General features: G+C 44.1%; 2 protein-coding genes across 2 annotated transcripts in view; both read right to left on the bottom strand.

Moving 5' to 3' along the window:
* The window catches only part of LOC141047227 (uncharacterized), a 480556-nt gene that overhangs the window by 146207 nt on the left and 315448 nt on the right, over positions 1-18901 (bottom strand). The window lies entirely within an intron of this gene.
* LOC141047265 (uncharacterized) overlaps positions 1-18901 on the bottom strand; it is a 165071-nt gene that overhangs the window by 83978 nt on the left and 62192 nt on the right. The gene's annotated exons all lie outside the window — the stretch shown is intronic.

Here is an 18901-nt window from a genome sequence, read left to right as displayed (position 1 = left end):
ATCCCCAATACCCACAGTTTTAAATGTGCCCTTAACACATTTCTTCAGACAGGCCTACCGCCTCAACACAATAATCTAACTATCCCTGTGTTGCCCATTCAAAATTTTTACCATAACCAGGTTCCTCGTATCATGTTCTCATAAACTTTATGCATTTAATAGCCCTCTGTGTCTGGACTGTTACATACTTACGTTAAACTAAAAGAAGAGGGGACGGAAAGAAAAACAGACACTATCATGAAGCCAGAAAAATACTGATCAAGGATATCAGTTGCGGCAAAGAAGACCCAAGACAACATACTCGGAAGGGAGGTAACAACATTTCTAAAACAATCCACAGGGAGGATATTGGAACAAAACAAAATCTAAACTGCATGCTCGCAAACACCAGAAGCCTGATAAACAGGATGGAAGAACTAGAAGCAGAAATATCTACAGGTAACTATGATATAATGGGAATAACCGAGACATGGTTAGATGAAAGCCATGACTGGGCAGTTACCTTACAGGGTTACAGTCTGTTTAGAAAGGATAGTAAAAATCAGAGATGATGAGGGGTTTGTCTTTATGTAAAGTCTTGTCTAAAGTCCACTTTAAGGGAGGATATTAGCAAAGGGAATGAGGATGTCGAGTCCACATGGCTCGAAATACATGGTGGGAAATATAGTAACAAAATTCTCATTGGGGTCTGTTACAAACCCCCAAATATAACAAACAATGGAAAGTCTACTACTAAGGCAGATAGATGAAGCTGCAACCCATAATGACGCCCTTGTTTTAGCAAACTTTAACTACCCAGATATTAACTATGAATCAGAGACTTGTGAAACCCAGAAAGGCAACAGGTTTCAGCTAATAGCCAAGAATAATTATTTTTCACAATGGTGCAGAATCCAACCAGAGGAGCAGCACTTTTAGACCTAATACTATCTAATAGACCTATAAAATACAAACATACGGGCCATGAACACTGCGAACAAGTCGGTAGGACAGTGCACTTGCCGTTTACTATATATATTTTTTACAACAGAGTACCGTATTTTTCGCTTTATAAGACGCTCCGGATTATAAGACGCACCCCAAATTTTGAGGAGAAAAATAGGAAAAAAACTTTATTTTTAATAAAATGGTGGTGCATCTTATAATCCATGCGTCTTATTGCTTTCCAGGGGTGGTGATGGAGGAGGCCGGAGTGGAACATTGCTGCTGGGATGAGGGGGTGTTTTGATGTGCAGCGTGCCGCTGCCGGTGTCTGTTACTGCCGCCGCCCTCTGTCCCCTGATGCTTGCCACCACCGCCGCGCTCTCCCCCGGTGTTTGCCGCCATCGCCGCGCTCTGTCCCGTTCTGAGGGTACTTGCCGCGGCACTCTGTGCCCTGATGCTGCCGCTGCGCTGTCCGCCACCGCCGCGCTCCTGTCCCCCGGTGGTTTCTTCCACCCCACCGCCGCCGCCGCGCTCTGTCCCGTTCAGCGTGGGGGGGTCTCTGTCGCTCCATGCCTGCTTTCTTCCTGGAAAATGGCCGCCGCGCATGCGCAGACGGACATCTCGGCACTGAAATCTCGGGAGATGAGATTTCAGCGCTGAAATCTCATCTCCCGAGATTTCAGTGCCGACATGTCCGTCTGCGCATGCGCGGCGGCCATTTTCCAGGAAGAAAGCAGGCATGGAGCGACAGAGACCCCCCCACGCTGAACGGGACAGAGCGCGGCGGCGGCGGTGGGGCGAAAGAAACCACCGGGGGACAGGAGCGCGGCGGTGGCGGACAGCGCAGCGGCAGCATCAGGGCACAGAGTGCCGCGGCAAGTACCCTCAGTGGCAGCGCAAATGTATATCCTCTTTGTAAGACGCACCCCCTTTTTCCCCTCAATTTTGGGGAAAAAAAGTGCGTCTTACAAAGCGGAAAATACGGTATTTTTTCATGTTTGATATACTGTGTTTCTATCTAATAGACCTGACAGAATAACAAATGTGCAGGTCGTCTGGCATCTAGGAAATAGCGACCACAATATTGTGCAGTTTCACTTGTCCTTCCCTAGGGGGACTTGTCAGGGAGTCACAGATACACTGAACTTTAGGAAGGCAAAGTTTGACCAGCTTAGAGATGCCTTTAATCTGGATGACTGGGACAAAGGCCTCAGAAATAAGAATACAGAAAATAAATGGGAAATGTTTAAGAACATCCTTAATAGGCACTGTAAGCGGTTTATACCTTGTGGGAATGAAAAGACAAGAAATTGGGTTTTTCCTATGTGGCTAAACAAAGAAGTAAGAGGGGCAATGAACAGTAAAAAGAAAGCATTTACACTACTAAAGCAGGATGGCACCGTTGAAGCTCTATAAAAAAAAAAAAAAAAAAAAAAAACACTATAGGGAGAAAAATACTTTATCTAAAAACCGAATTAAAGCTGCCAAAAAAGGAAACAGAGAAGCACATTGCTAAGGAGAGTAAAACTAATCCCAAACTGTTCTTCAACTATATCAATAGTAAAAGTATCAAAAGTGAAAGTGTAGGCCCCTTAAAAAATTGTGAGAAAAGAATGGCTGTAGATGTTGAGGAAAATGCTGTGAAGGGTTAAAACTAAAATCAAAGCTGAAGGTTTCGTTTCTCCATTTTTGTTGCTTTAAGATAAATTTTTGTAATTGGGAGAAAAGTTCAGGCTGTCATGAAACCAGACTGTTCCTCATCAGGTGCAAGATAAGGGACCCGGGGGTGTATTACTCTGAAGAATATGCCATTATACTACTTTCTATGCTATGTAAATACGGACATATATGCAGTTTCCAGTTTTCTTGCAATATTATTGGCTTATAAAGTGAAATGATGCTATTGGTAGTTGAGAACTTTGCATAATTTAGCAAAATATTATAAAAGAAGCGACTAAAATAAACGGGTTTAGCGATCTCCTTGGATCGTCCCATACAGAGACACGTCTCCGTTTGGTCATTTGAGTTGCTAGCAACACTTTGTGGAATAATTTGGAAATCACGGGATTAACCGTGAAGGGTTAACTTAATCCTCTCCCTATCAGCTGGCGCCCAACGTGGGGCCCCCGAATAGGGACGCCTCTGCCCCCGGAGGACAACAAGACAAAGGACCCTTGGACCGGACACAGGTGCTGGAAAATTGGGACTGATCATCCCCCACAACAACCACGGTAAGTTGGCAGTTATACTGTTCAGACTGACCGTTTTGGTGTGGTTTTCCTGTGCTTGTTTCTGCAAAGAGGATCTGAGGTTTGTCCCCGATGGTGGGGTGATTCTTGGGTGGAATCATATAGAGGTGCAGTCCAGTTGGGGGCCCAGTGCTCGAACCGTACCTCATAAGGAACGGACACCCCGGATTGACCAGTGATTGTGACTCTCTTTATAGTCAAAATATCCTGAAATCCTGATCACTGTTAGTATCAGGTGTGGTGAGGTGATCGAAGATTGGGTAGGATACGTAACTCAGGAATATATATATCCATATCCAGAGGTATCCGGCGGGATAGTCTGAGACGCCCTCCTCCTTTCACCGAGTACCGAATCTTGGGCTTCCCAGAGGGGGATTATTGACCCAGTGGAACAGACTGTATGGCCGCTCCAGATCTGTGCACAACTGAAGGATATTTAGCTCTAAAAGGAGAGAATTATGCTTCCGTGGAAGAAAAATAGAATTAGACTTACCGGTATTTCGGTTTCTAGGAACCTTCCACGACAGCCACCTTGGAGGTGGTCTCCCCGCCCTAATAGGGGACAGGAACACAAAGAGGTTAAATAACCCTCCCCTTCCTGCTACTCAGTGTTTTTTCTGACATACTAGCATGAATAGTTACCGCCAGTAGAGCAGGAATCATCAGGCAAACATATCATATAGGGAGGGAAATTAGTGCTGTCGTGGAAGGTTCCTAGAAACCGAATTACCGGTAAGTCTAATTCTATTTTCTCTAGTCACCTTCCATGACAGCCACCTTGGAGTCATGCCAACGTTAATTTTTCTAGGGAGGGACTACGGCTTGCATGACGCGTCTGCCGAATGTCAGATCCCTATTGAAATCCAGTCTATAGTGCCTAGTAAAGGTGTGCACAGAGGACCAGGGAGCAGCTCTGCATATCTGCTCCGAAGACGTATTTCCCCTCGCTGCCCAGGACGTAGCGACTGATCGAGTGGAGTGGTCTGTTAACGACTCAGGAGGAGAGAGATTTCTTGCAGAATATGCCAGAGAGATGGACTGCTTGATCCAGCCTGCTATAGTGTTCTTTGCCGCTTTCTTCCCTTTGGTTCTTCCCGAATACTGGAGGAACAGGTTCTGATCGATTCTCCAATCCCTGGTTGCCTCAAGGTAGTGGAGACCTACCCTGCGAACGTCCAGGGTATGAAACCTTCCCTCCTTCGGATTAGAAGGATTTGGGCAAAATGAGGGCAACACGATATCCTGGCTTCTATGAAAGTCTGACACCACCTTGGGCAAAAAGGAGGGGTCTAGGCATAGTATTATACTGTCTGGATTGAGTAGGAGGTAAGGTTCCTGTACTGATAGGGCCTGTAGCTCCCCCACCCGTCTAGCCGATGTGATTGCCACCAGAAACAGTTTTAAGTGTAAGAATCTTTAATGAGATTTCTGACAGGGGTTCAAACGGGGCCTGTGTCAGGCTGTTGAGTACTAAATTAAGATCCCAGGGGGAACCAGATTAGGGAGTGAAGGGCGAATCCTGCCTGCCGCTACCATGAATCGCTTGACCCAGCGGTGTCTGGCTAGGTCTTGGTCAAAAAAAGAACTAAGGATAGATACCTGTACCTTCAACGTACTTGGAGTAAGGCCTAGATCTAACCCTTTCTGCAGGAAGTCAAGTATTTGGGCAATATTTGGATGGGAGGGGTCAGGGGCCCCAGGAGCACATTTTTTTCCATATTTTGCTATAAATTGCATTCGTCACCAGCTTTCTGCTTTTTTGAAGGGTCCGGATTACCTCATCCGACAACCCTTTAGCCTTGAGAATATTGGCTTCAATAACCAATCTGCTAGGCATAGCCTGGTTGGGTTCGGGTGTAGTAAGGGACCCTGAAACAGGTGGTCGGTCCTTTGGGGCAGAAGCAAGGGACCCTCTTGGGCCATGTCCAACAGAGCGCTGTACCAGCTCCACCGTGGCCACATGGGAGCCACTAGGATCGTTGTGACTCCATCTGCTCTAATTTTTTTGTAACGTTCTTGCCAGCATCGGGATTGGGGGAAAAGCATAGGCCAGTCTGAAGGCCCATGGATGGGCAAATGCATCCGTCCCCTGGGCTCCGTACGTGGGACTGAGGGAGAAATAAATCTCTATTTTTGCATTCTGCGCATTCGCGAACAGGTCGACTTCTGGGTCTCCCCATTTTGAGGCTAGGGTCTGGAAGACCTCCTGGTTCAGACACCATTCTCCTGGATGGACGTCCTTCCTGCTCAAGAAGTCTGCTTTGATGTTTTCCGACCCCTTCAGGTGTACTGCGGAAATGGATAACAGGTGGTTCTCTGCCCAGAGGAAGATTCTTGTTGCTACTTTTTTTTTTAGACTGGCATACTTTGTGCCCCCTTGGTGTCTGAGATATGCCACCATGGTCACGTGATGGTTCTTGACCAGGGCTGATGCGGCTTTCAGTGACTCTTCCACCGCCGTCAACTCTCTTAGGTTTGAAGATACGGATCTTATGTTCTGGGGCCACTGCCCCTGAAAGTACGAATCCTCGACCACAGCCCCACAGGCTGGCATCGGTACATAGCACTTTTAGAGGAAGTTGATCCCAAAACCTTACTCCTCGTCTCAGGTTTCTGTAACTCAGCCACCACCAAAGAGCCGCTTTTACATGTCCTGGAAGCAGAACCTTTTTTGATAGGTTGTTCGGATACTTCCTCGCGTTCATCAGGACATATGATTGGAGGACTCGTGTATGAGCTTGTGCCCAGGATACCGCCTGAATGCACGCCGTCAGGGAACCCAGGATGGACATGGCATCCCTCAATGTTGGTGCCCTTTGGTCTCTGAACCTGATTATTTTTTGCCGAAGGTCTTTTTGCCGATCTTCGGGGAGAAAGGAGGTTCTTTTCTCCGAAACCAAGAGGATCCCCAGGAATTTCCTCCTCGGGGAAGGATAGAGGGCAGAATTCTGGAGGTTCGGTATCCACCCAAGGCCTTCGAGTATCTGTAGGGTTCTTGATAGGTACCGTCAGCGTTTAACAATGGAAAGGTAGGGGCTGCTACTCCCGGTCCCCTCATACAGTTGTGGCCAAAAGTATTGACACCCCTGCAATTCTGTCAGATAATACTCAGTTTATTCCTGAAAATTATTGCAAACACAAATTCTTTGGTATTATCTTCATTTAAATTTGTCTTAAATGAAAAAAAACACAAAAAGAATTGTCCTAAAGCCAAATTGGATATAATTCCACACCAAACAAAAAAGAGGGTGGACAAAAGTATTGGCACTGTTCGAAAAATCATGTGATGCTTCTCTAATTTGTGTAATTAACAGCACCTGTAACTTACCTGTGGCACCTAACAGGTGTTGGCAATAACTAAATAACACTTGCAGCCAGTTGACATGCATTAAAGTTGACTCAACCTCTGTCCTGTGTCCTTGTGTGTACCACATTGAGCATGCAGAAAAGAAAGAAGACCAAAGAACTGTCTGAGGACTTGAGAAACCAAATTGTGAGGATGCATGAGCAATTTCAAGACTACAAGTCCATCTCCAAAGACCTGAATGTTCCTGTGTCTACCGTGCGCAGTGTCAAGAAGTTTAAAGCCCATGGCACTGTGGCTAACCTCCCTAGATGTGGACGGAAAAGAAAAATTGACAAGAGATTTCAACGCAAGATTGTGCGGATGTTGGATAAAGAACCTCGACTAACATCCAAACAAGTTCAAGCTGCCCTGCAGTCCGAGGGTAAAACAGTGTCAACCCGTACTATCCGTCGGCGTCTGAATGAAAAGGGACTGTATGGTAGGAGACCCAGGAAGACCCCACTTACCCCGAGAGACAAAAAAGCCAGGCTGGAGTTTGCCAAAACTTACCTGAAAAAGCCTAAAATGTTTTGGAAGAATGTTCTCTGGACAGATGAGACAAAAGTAGAGCTTTTTGGGCAAAGGCATCAACATAGAGTTTACAGGAGAAAAAAAAAGAGGCATTCAAAGAAAAGAACACGGTCCCTACAGTCAAACATGGCAGAGGTTCCCTGATGTTTTGGGGTTGCTTTGCTGCCTCTGGCACTGGACTGCTTGACCGTGTGCATGGCATTATGAAGTCTGAAGACTACCAACAAATTTTGCAGCATAATGTAGGGCCCAGTGTGAGAAAGCTGGGTCTCCCTCAGAGGTCATGGGTCTTCCAGCAGGACAATGACCCAAAACACACTTCAAAAAGCACTAGAAAATGGTTTGAGAGAAAGCACTGGAGACTTCTAAGGTGGCCAGCAATGAGTCCAGACCTGAATCCCATAGAACACCAGTGGAGAGATCTAAAAATGGCAGTTTGGAGAAGGCACCCTTCAAATATCAGGGACCTGGAGCAGTTTGCCAAAGAAGAATGGTCTAAAATTCCAGCAGAGCATTGTAAGAAACTCATTGATGGTTACCGGAAGCGGTTGGTTGCAGTTATTTTGGCTAAAGGTTGTGCAACCAAGTATTAGGCTGAGGGTGCCAATACTTTTGTATGGCCCATTTTTGGAGTTTTGTGTGAAATGATCAATGTTTTGCTTTTTGCCTCATTCTCTTTTGTGTTTTTTAATTTAAGACAAATTAAATAAAGATAATACCAAAGAATTTGTGTTAGCAATCATTTTCAGGAAGAAACTGAGTATTATCTGACAGAATTGCAGGGGTGTCAATACTTTTGGCCACAACTGTATGAGGGGACCGGGAGTAGCAGCCCCTACCTTTCCATTGTTAAACGCTGACGGTACCTATTATCATCTGCCGCCAGCCTCCGTCCCCGCTATGCCTAATATTGCTAGTGGTTATGAATATCCACCCCCTCCTACTTTAGTCACTCGGTCAGAGACAGGATACTCAGAGGAGATAGAAGATTTCCAGGAAATGTATTCCAATATTATTCCTGGACCCCACTGTTATGATGTGCTCTTTAGGATAGGGACAGGGGATCTCACGAAGCAGCATGTTGGGGCCATAGTAAATGCCGCGAATAGTCAACTTCGCCATGCTGGAGGACTAGCCGCAAAAATTTTCACAAAAAGGCGGACCCATGATACAGGAAGAATCTGATTCGTATATACAAACGTATGGCCAGGTAGAAACAGAACAGGTCGCAGCAACCAGAGCAGGACAGCTGCTGTGTCAATATGTAATACATGCAGTGGGACCACGATATGATCCTATCAATATTCCTAGGTCCCAACAATTGCTTACTGAGGCTGTCCAGAACGCAATCCTGTATGCCTCCTTTGTTCCCCCCGGTACGATGCCTCAACGTACAGTGGCTATACCATTAATCTCTGCCGGTATTTTTCAATATCCCAGGAAGGATGCTGCCATGGTCATAGTATCAGCAATAGAGCGGTGTATACAGGAAAACCCCATAAAATTGGAAGAGGTCCGATTTGTCCTCGACAGCCGCCTAACGGCACATCAGGCAATACAATCTCTAACTGTAACAGAGCCTCCTGCCCCGCTCCCACAGCAGATGCCTCTTGTGCCCGTACTACCGCTACCTCCTCCCCCACGAGTTGTCACCAATATCCAAATTTGAAGATAATGTGGAAACCACTCCTGACAGGTCAAAATATACTCCCTTCACCCCATCCCATATTGGCACTCTTTGCAATCAATTACCCGACCCAGAGACTTCCCCCATGGCTTTCTACAGGCAAATGGCAGCAAATCGAGAGATTTATTCCACTCCCCAAAGAGTAAAAGCTGGGGAGGGGTATTTTCCAATTATTGAGGGTGGCATAATGTATAATGTGAACTTGGATGGGGGAACCTATGAGAGTGGTGTTGATTTCTGCAATGCTTTAAAGGTTTGGGCACAAGATAGACTAGCGGACCAAGCTACCTCTCTCACAGATGTCACACAGGACAAGGGGAAAACTGCCGAGAAGTTCTATGGGCGTCTTATGATAGTATTTAGATATCTGGGATTCTCACTTTATAATAAAGCCCATACACATGTTTTTGTGGCAGCTTTGATATCCAGCCTTAAACCCGAATTGCAAGAGGCAATAATGTCAGTTAGACCTGACCTTGAGAATTCCACTCCGGATGATGCATTGAAAGTAATAAAAAGTTTTCAGAAGAATTTATCCCGTTCTGCAGCAGCAGGGAAACAGAAAAATAAACCAACAGCGGCAGCTGTGACAGCTCCTGCTGTAACAGCAGCCCCCACCATCGCGCCCAGAGCGACTGCGAGTACACAGCTCGTCCCTTATCAGTGGAGCACACAACAAACCCCAGCCCCCCTCACACTTCAGCTTAGTAAAAATCTTGCTAACACCCATGCTCTAGTTTCTTCTTCTCTTCCAGATTCAGCAGAAACTGACACCTGTCATAACCTGAAGCCTGGTGATTTGGTAGTCGTGAAAAGACATGTCAGAAAGCACGGACTAGAACCCTTGTATGACGGTCCCTATCAGGTCCTCCTCATCACCCCTACATCAGTGAAACTAGAAGGAAGACAGACTTGGATTCACGCATTGCACTGCAAGCTGGTTAAACAAGCCAATAGCAAATAAGGGGCATAATGTTTTGGTCTTTCGCATTTTCCATATTATTACTGGTAACCGCATGGGACAGCATAAATTCCCCAACGTCCTTGAATAATAATTTTATACAACATCATGAAAAATTACTGAGAGATTTGTTGGACAATTCCCAGTCTCTGGCAGACTGTTGGATCTGCACGTATTCACCAGTGTCAGCCACAAGCATCCCCTTTTTGGCTATCCCTGTTCCACCTGAGGAGTTATTTGCTTGGACTAACTGTTCTGACACACTCGCTAATAATGCCACAAATAATGCTAAGTTATGGAATTTAACTGTTGGTATACCTATTGTGGGATGGGTGGGATACCCCTGGTGGCAAGGTAACCTTTCAGGAAGCAATACACAACTTCAATATTTGCCCTACAAAGGAGGGGCTTGGGTACCTAAGAATAAGACTAGTCTAACCAATCTAGGGCAAGTTCCAACGTATGGTTTACAAGTCAGTTTCAATGTAATGTCACACTCTACTGATGCCTTCAAACCAATGTTGTTAGAAAGAAGGTTACATAATAAGTCATGGGAAATTTTCTAATTTGTTTCCCCAGGGTTCTAAGAAACCTGTGCCAGTATTCCTGGCAATATATCTTGTAATGAGTCCTCTGAATATGTACCAGGAACCCCCACTTGTGGAAATCCTGATGTAGGTTATTGTAGTCCTTTAGGGCAATCTCCAGCTTGGTGTATGCTTCAGAATGCATCTGCATTCATAGACTTAGTTCATAGATTGCTACTGCAACATTCAGCCCTATGGCATTTACCTGATGATATGTTCTGGGTATGTGGAGACAATGCTTATAAATGGTTGCCAGTAGGAGTAAGAGGTACTTGACTCTGGTGTCGCTTGACCCCGACCACCTTTGTTATTCCTAACAAACAGTTGGATACACAGGCTATACCCAAACATACATTATGCAAAAGAGCTGCGGACAATTCACCCCGCCCTTCAGGGAGACCACATATAGTACAGATGAGTGTGGCCAATAAAATTTTCAGTTCTATTTTCAATTACCCTATGATTACACAAATGTGGGATAAATTGGTCAGAGCCACAGACTATCTAGATGAAAAGAGAAAAAGAACACTCCAACAATATATAATGAATAAATAAATTATATATTATATGTAATTTAATAAATTAGCAATGTGTTCCTTTAAGGTTGGATGGCAGACCATCCGGTATCAATGAAACAAAGGAAAATTACCAAGTGATGTACACGAACCACAGTTGATGAATGTGTGTATAAAAAAATTAGTAAAAACCAAAGAAAATGTAACAAAAATAATATTATAAATTCAGACATAATATGCGACTACAATAGATAAAAAACATATAAAAATATTATAATATGACAAAAGGAACCCGTAGGTGTATTAATACTTTAATAACATATCATGTTAATCTCACCACTGTACAAAAAGGGTTTTTGTATGGGATGTAAATTCGACATATATAATAGAGTCCCCAAATACAGCAACAAAAATGCGTAAAAGTGCTAAAAATATATATATATATATATATATATATATATATATATATATATGCAATGATAAAATAAACAATTGTGACTGCATCAAGATATATGATGTGATACACTGAAAGGAAAAAATAATAAAAAATAAAATATATGAAAAGCACATATATATTAATGCAATATATATGTGCTTTTCATATATTTTATTTTTTTTTTTTCCTTTTCAGTGTATCACATCATATATCTTGATGCAGTCACAATTGTTTATTTTATCATTGCATATATATATATATTTTTTTTTTTTTTTTTTTTTTTGCACTTTTACACATTTTTGTTGCTGTATTTGGGGACTTTATTATATATGCCGAATTTACATCCCATACAAAAACCCTTTTTGTACAATGGTGAGATTAACATGATATGCTATTAAAGTATTAATACACCTACGGGTTCCTTTTGTCATATTATAATATTTTTATATGTTTTTTCTCTATTGCAGTCGCATATTGTGTCTGAATTTATAATAAATATTATTTTTGTTACATTTTCTTTGGTTTTTACTAATTTTTTTTATACACACATTCATCAACTGTGGTTCGTGTACATCACTTGGTAATTTTCCTTTGTTTCATAGACTATCTAGATGATCAAATTTGGGATATATTGGATATACTTAATACTACTGTTGCTGTCCAAAATCAACAAAATTATAGTCACTAATCAACATACTATAGTGCTGGACTACTTAACAGCAGCACAAGGTGGTATGTGTCAGGTCATTGGACCCGCTTGCTGTCATTATATAGATCCTAACAGTACTATGAAGTTAAAGTTAGAAGATATTCAAAGACTCAGAGATCAATACAATAAAGACAATGATCGTACTAAGGACAGTTGGTGGTCAGACACCTTCTCCTTTCTCAATCCAGCCAATTGGTTTAAGGGAATTGGGGGCTGGATAGCTGGGATCTTACAGAGCTTGTTACACATTGCTGCCTATATCCTTGTTGTATATGTGATACTAAAACTTGCTTTTTGGTGTATTTCTGTATGTATTAGGAAATTCTGCACTAAGACAGCTATTGATGATACCAAAGGAGTCGTTGCCCCTGCTCTTCTCTGCACCGATCTCAAAATGCTACTTGATGAAGATGTTGAAGCCAAGCACATGGCTACCTACAAAAGATCTCCACCACCGTCATCAAAAATTGTTATTCGTGAATTGCAGTACACAGGGGGACGGGTGCGCCGCGACAGCCATGACTGGTAACACGGCATCAGTCATGTGAAGACCAGTACCCCTCAAACTGTTAACTTGGGATAGCACCTCTGATGCTGCATATGTGTTTTTAAAAAAAATTTATCTAGTGGGGATTGTGAAGGGTTAAAACTAAAATCAAAGCTGAGGGTTTCATTTCTCCATTCTCTGAAGGTTTCGTTTCTCCATCTTTGTTGCTTTAAGATAAATTTTTGTAATTGGGATAAAAGTGCAGGCTGTCATGAAACCAGACTGTTCCTCATCAGGTGCATGATAAGGGACCGGGGGGGGGGTATTACTCTGAAGAATATGCCATTATACTAATTTCTATGCTATGTAAATACAGACATATATGCAGTTTCCGGTTTTCTTGCAATATTATTGGCTTATAAAGTGAAATGATGCTATTGGTAGTTGAGAACTTTGCATAATTAAGCAAAATATTATAAAAGAAGTGACTAAAATAAACGGGTTTAGTGATCTCCTTGGATCGTCCTATACAGAAACACGTCTCCGTTTGGTCATTTGAGTTGCTAGCAACACTCTGTGGAATAATTTGGAAATCACTGGATCAACCGTGAAGGGTTAATTTAATCCTCTCCCTATCAAAGGTAATATATTAAACACCTTCTTCTCCACGGTATTCATGGTGTAAAGTAAAATGCTAGGTGAAATGTCAAGAGACAAAGAAATCCCAAAATTAATCCCTTAATGATCGGAGCTATTATCGGTTTTTAGTTTTCATTTCTGCTCCCCTTCTTCCCAGAGCCATAACTATTTTATTTTTCAGTCAATATGGCCATGTGAGGACTTATGTTTTTGCCGGACGAGTTGTACTTTTGAACGACACCATTGGTTTAACCATGTAGTGTACTCGAAAACGGGAAATAAATTCCAAGTGCGGTGAAATTGCAAAAAAAAGTGTAATCCCACACTTGTTTTTTGTTTGGCTTTTTTGGTAGGTTCACGAAATGCTAAAACTGACCTGCCATTATGATTCGCCAGGTGATTATGAGTTCATAGACACCAAACATGTCTAGGTTCTCTTTTATCCAAGTGGTGAAAAAAAAATTTTGCTAAAAAAACAAAAAAAAAACACGCAATTTTCCAAGACCCGTAGCATCTTTCTTTTTCCTGATCTCGGGTCGTGTGAAAGCTTATATTTTGCATGACAAGCTAAGGTTTTTAATGCTATCACTTTTGTGCAGATACGTTCTTTAGATCGCCAGTTATTGCATTTTAATGTAATCTTGTGGCAACCAAAAAAAAAAAAAAAATATATATATATATATATATATATATATATATATATATATATATATATATATATATATATATATATAATTCTGTTTTGATTTTTTTTCTTTCTAAACCATTAAGCAAATCAGGTTAATCCTTTTTTTATTGATAGATCAAGCAAATCTGAACACGGCAACACCAAATACGTGTAGGTTTGATTTTTTTTTTTTTAATGGTTTTATTTTGATTGGTGCGATTTAAACTTGCTTTTTTATTTTCTTAAAATTTTTAAACACTTTAAAATTTTGGCATGCTTCAATAGCCTCCATGGGAGAAGCATCCCTTACTAGAAGCTTCTATGCTAGAAGCATCCCATACTTGATTGGCTCTGCTACATATAGGCATCTATATGTAGCAGAAATACAGCATTGCTATGAGCGCCGACCACAGGGTGGCGTTCATAGCAATCTGCCATCAGCAACCATAGAGGTCTCTATGAGACCTCTGGTTGTCATTGCAACGTGTTGCTGACCCCCGATTACAAGACCGGGGTTAGCAATGCGCTTATTTCCGGCCACGCCCCGGAAGTACTAGTTAAATGCCTGCTGTCAGCGCTTGACAGCGAAATTTAACTAGTTAATAGGCGCAGGTGGATTGCGATACCATTTTGACAAATTGGTAGGATTCAACCACCACTTTAGGGAATTAACCACTTCCGGCGATAGAGACATCCTCCCTTCCAACCGTCCCTGCAGTCTGTTTCCTGCAGAATAGCCCATTGTAGCTTTCTGGAGTGGAACTGAGCCCATTGCACCGCTGGGATGCACGATATCAGGGACCCCAGCAAGGACATACCCTGTCTCAATGATATTACGGGTCTTCCTATAGTATTTTGTATCTTATTGATTATGGCCACCGCTTTAGAGTCTGGTAGAAAGCATTTCTGGCTTACGGAATCTACTTGCAGGCCTAGGAACCTCTGACAGGTCACTGGTTCTAGCCTGGACTTCTCCCAGTTAATTAGCCAGCCTAGTGTTTGTAAGGATGAGATAATCTAAGCCATTCTTGTTTCGCACTGAGAAACAGAATTCCCCACTACAAGTAGGTCGTCCAAGTAAGGGATCACTAGGGCGTCATTCAGTCTTACATACGACATCACCTCCAGCATCAATTTGGTAAATACCCGAGGAGCCATGGATAGCCCGAATGGCATTGCCGCAAACTGGAAATGCTCAATCCGACCCTTGAACCAGACCGCTACCCGCGGGAACCTCTGGTGCTCTCGGAATATGGGGAGATGGTAATAGGCATCCTTTAGGTCCAAGACTGCCATATAACACCTGGGAAACAAAAGTTTTATTGCAGAATTTATTGACTCCATCTTAAATGGCCTCAGCTTCAAGAAGGTATTAAGCTTCTTTAAATTTATTATAGTCCTGAAAGAGCCATCTGGTTTTGGGATTAAAAATAGGAGAATAAAAGCCCATTCCTCTTTCGTCCCCTGGGACCTCTATCAGGACCTGTTTAGTTAGCAGTACTGCAATCTCCATCTCTAGTGCTTCCTGCTGTATCTGGGATTTCATGGAAGTCAATAGGAAGAGGTTCGGTGGATGCCGAACGAATTCTAGTTTTAGGCCCGATGAGACGATATCAATGGCCCATGGGTTTGATGTTACCTTCCCCCATTGGTGGCTGAATTTCAGTAGTCTGCCACCTACCGGTGTACTGGTATTAGCGGAACCTGTCTCCTCTGAAGGGACGTTTCCCGAATAGATTGCCCCTTTGTTTGGGGTCCTTATTTCCCCAGCGATCCTGGGGTTTAAAGTCTTTTTGCCAAACGGCGGTTTTCTGTAGGCCCTCCTATTAAAGGGAATATACGGGTTAGGAAAACCTTTCTCTCCCCCGCTTTTGTTAAGATCTCGTCCAGTCCCGTACCAAATAAGTACTTACCCTGGCAGGGTATAGCACACAGTTTAGTTTTTGTTTGCGTGTCTCCTTTCCACCCCTTCAACCATAAGGCCTGCCGGCCTGCAATGGTTAGTCCTGCTGCTCTAGCGGATAAACGGAGAGAGTCCGTTGAGGAATCGGAGAGGAAGGCAGCTGCTCCTTTAATGAGGGGCATAGAGGACAGGAGTTTTCTCCTGGCCACTCCATTCTTAATATTGTCCTCTAGGTCATTCAGCCACACCAACATTGACCTTGCCGTGCACGTGGCTGCTATTGCGGGCTTAAAAGCTGCCGTACATGCTTCCCAGGATCGTTTAAGGCAGTGAATTTCAACCTTTTTTGAGCCGCGGCACACTTTTTATATGTAAAAAATCCCGGGGCACACCACCAACCAAAATGGCACAAAATGACACTAAAACAGTACATATTATACATATAGTTAATAATATAGATTCTAAATGTATTTTTACTCACTCAGTGTGAGGTCCTTTCAATAAATTATTTATTTTAAAAAAGTTAAATAAAAAAGGATAACCCCCTCATGTATACAATCCCATGTAACCTCATACATACAGTCCCATGTATTCCCATATATATATATATATATATATATATATATATATATATATATATATATATATATATACAGTCCCATGTAAAGTCATACATACAGTCCCACGTATATGAGCCACATAATTATCAGCATATACCATATATATATATATATATATATATATATATATATATATATATATATATATATATATAGTATATGAGCTGGCGCTTGTACTCCAGCCTCATGGCCATAGTATTTCTCATTGTACCCCTTTATATTGCAATATATGAGCCACATAATTATCCCTTTCTTTTAGTAATATGCCCCATCATTATCCCCTTCTTTTAGTAATATGCCCCATCATTATCACCTTCTTGTAGTAATATGCCCCATCATAATCCCCTTCATGTAGAAATTGCCCATTCCACTACCTCCATCATTTCCTTCTCCCCACCACCCCATTATTGCCCTTTCGACAACCCCATCATTGCCCTCTCCCCACCACCGCCTTCTTATCACCCCCATCACCGCCTTCTCCATTGCCCTCTCCCCACCACCGCCTTCTTATCACCCCCATCACCGCCTTCTCCATTGCCCTCTCCCCATCACCGCCTTCTCCATGACTCCCATCATTGCTTCTCATCACATCCATCAACTCACCTACACACGCACACTAACACACACCTCTCACCTAGACACACACACACACCCCCCTCACCTCTCCTCACTGGCAGCTTCCTCTCACTGGCACAGCAGCCGCGGGGCTGAATGATGTCATCCAGCTGCGCCGCTGACTGCTGTGTCAGGGAGGAAGCGACACAGGAACACGGGACTGCTGCCTCTCCGACCCGCCGCCCTGCTTGCCTCCACATGGCTAATTTGCATCGCATGTAAATTAGCCATGCGGACACGCGGCACACCCGACCATGTGTCGCGGCACACTAGTGTGCCGCGGAACACTGGTTGAAAACCACTGGTTTAAGGAGTGTATCGGTCTTACGATCCAATGAGTCAGCCAAAGTTCCTGAATCCTCTACCGGCAGGGAGGATCTATGAGAGGTAGAGGCCACTGCCGCATCCACCTTGGGGGCTCTCGACCAAGCCGTCAATTCCTCGTCGTCAAAAGGATATTTACGCTTTGACGTTAAGGGGAGGAAGGTTCTCTGCCCGTTTCTCCCATTCCCTTTTTACTAGCTCTTTTATAGCTGGGACCACTGGGAACGCTCGGACCTTTTTATGGGAAATGCCTGCAAACATTATGTCTTGCGGAGTCTTGGGGTCCCTACTCTCTGGTAGCCCCATGGTATTCCAGACCGACTTAACCAAGTTACTGACGCTATCTGTAGGGAAGCACGTCTGCTCCTCATCCTCTGAGGAAGGGTATTCCTGGGATCTATCAGAGTCTAGATCCCCGGTTTCTGACGGTGAGTTTGACGCCGGCGAAGCTCCCCCTCTTGGTGAACCCATTTCTCTCATGGAGGAGTGACCTCCCAGACTACTGGAGCTGCCTAAGGCCCGTAGCTCTTCTCTAATTATCGCTCGGATATCCTCCTTCTTCCGTGAGGATTCGTCCTGTAAGGCCTCCTCAATACACGACTGACAATTTTTTAGGGTGGCTGAGAACATAAGGCACACTATTTTTCGCCTTCTCCGTTCTTTTGGCCTAAAAAAGGGGGGTGTGGACCAGAAAAAACGGACATCAGTTATTTATTCTGACTAAAAACACTCACCCGTGAGTTTCGTCAGTAAACTACCGGCTGCGGGGTCCGCGACTCAGGCCTAGGCGAGGCGTGGGACGGTTTTTTCTTTTTACGTTTTTTCTCTAAGGGCTCGTCTTGTCTGGAAGGTCCGCTATATTCCTTCCTGGAGCTGCCACTTCTTCTGGTGCTACTACTTCTCCTTGTAGTACCGCTTTGTCTGCTGCCATGTGGGGATTCCACTGGCTGATTTAACGGGAGCGAAGCTGGGTCATCTATGGATGACATGACTGCGCATTGGCGCTATGCTCGTGGCTTCTTTTTATAGGTTTTTCTCATTGATGCTCCACCATTTTTTTTTTTTTTTCCTGCCCCATCTGCGCATGCGCAGGCATTTCCCCGTGATCGCCGCCTCCTGTGTTGACCCCGAAAGTTGTGCTACCACTTCCGGGTCTCCTCTGCCTGGGAGCGCCGCTGGAAGTGCTTATGCAGCGGCCGCCGGACAGTGACACCCACGCACCCGGCCGCACCCCTTGCCGCAGGTATGATCTCCAGTAGCGCTGCCTGGCACAACACTCAGGCCCCTCTGCTTTCTCCTGGGGGGGGCGCACGGCCACCATCCCGGATATGCCCTCGTGGCATCTGTAATGCGCTCGCCCCTTCCACGGGTCGGTTGGGGGGGGGGGTGTACGCCCCGTCCCTTCAGTGAGCCTTGGCACCTTTCTTACCTCCGGCCTCACCTGCATTACCAGCTCTGGGGGGAGAAAAAAAAAAAAAAAAAAATCGCCTCTCCGCCCGACGCTGCTTCCAGTCCTGGGGCCCCTGCTGCTCATATTATGCACGCAGGCGGCTACCAGACCAGGTATCCTCTTCTGCGGGTTCCTTTCCAGGAACAGGAAACCAAACTGAGGGAGCGAGGGGGACCGCCCCATTTCTCTCTCTGTAGGTTTCCTGTTCCGGGGGCGGATCCCCTCTCTCAGTGGGTGCTGTCGTGGCGAAG

The sequence above is a fragment of the Dendrobates tinctorius genome, unplaced genomic scaffold (genome assembly GCF_039654945.1).
Source record: "Dendrobates tinctorius isolate UK_male_01 unplaced genomic scaffold, ASM3965494v1 ptg000126l, whole genome shotgun sequence".
Taxonomy (NCBI): Eukaryota; Metazoa; Chordata; class Amphibia; order Anura; family Dendrobatidae; genus Dendrobates; species Dendrobates tinctorius.
This window is presented reverse-complemented; position numbering and strand designations above follow the sequence as displayed.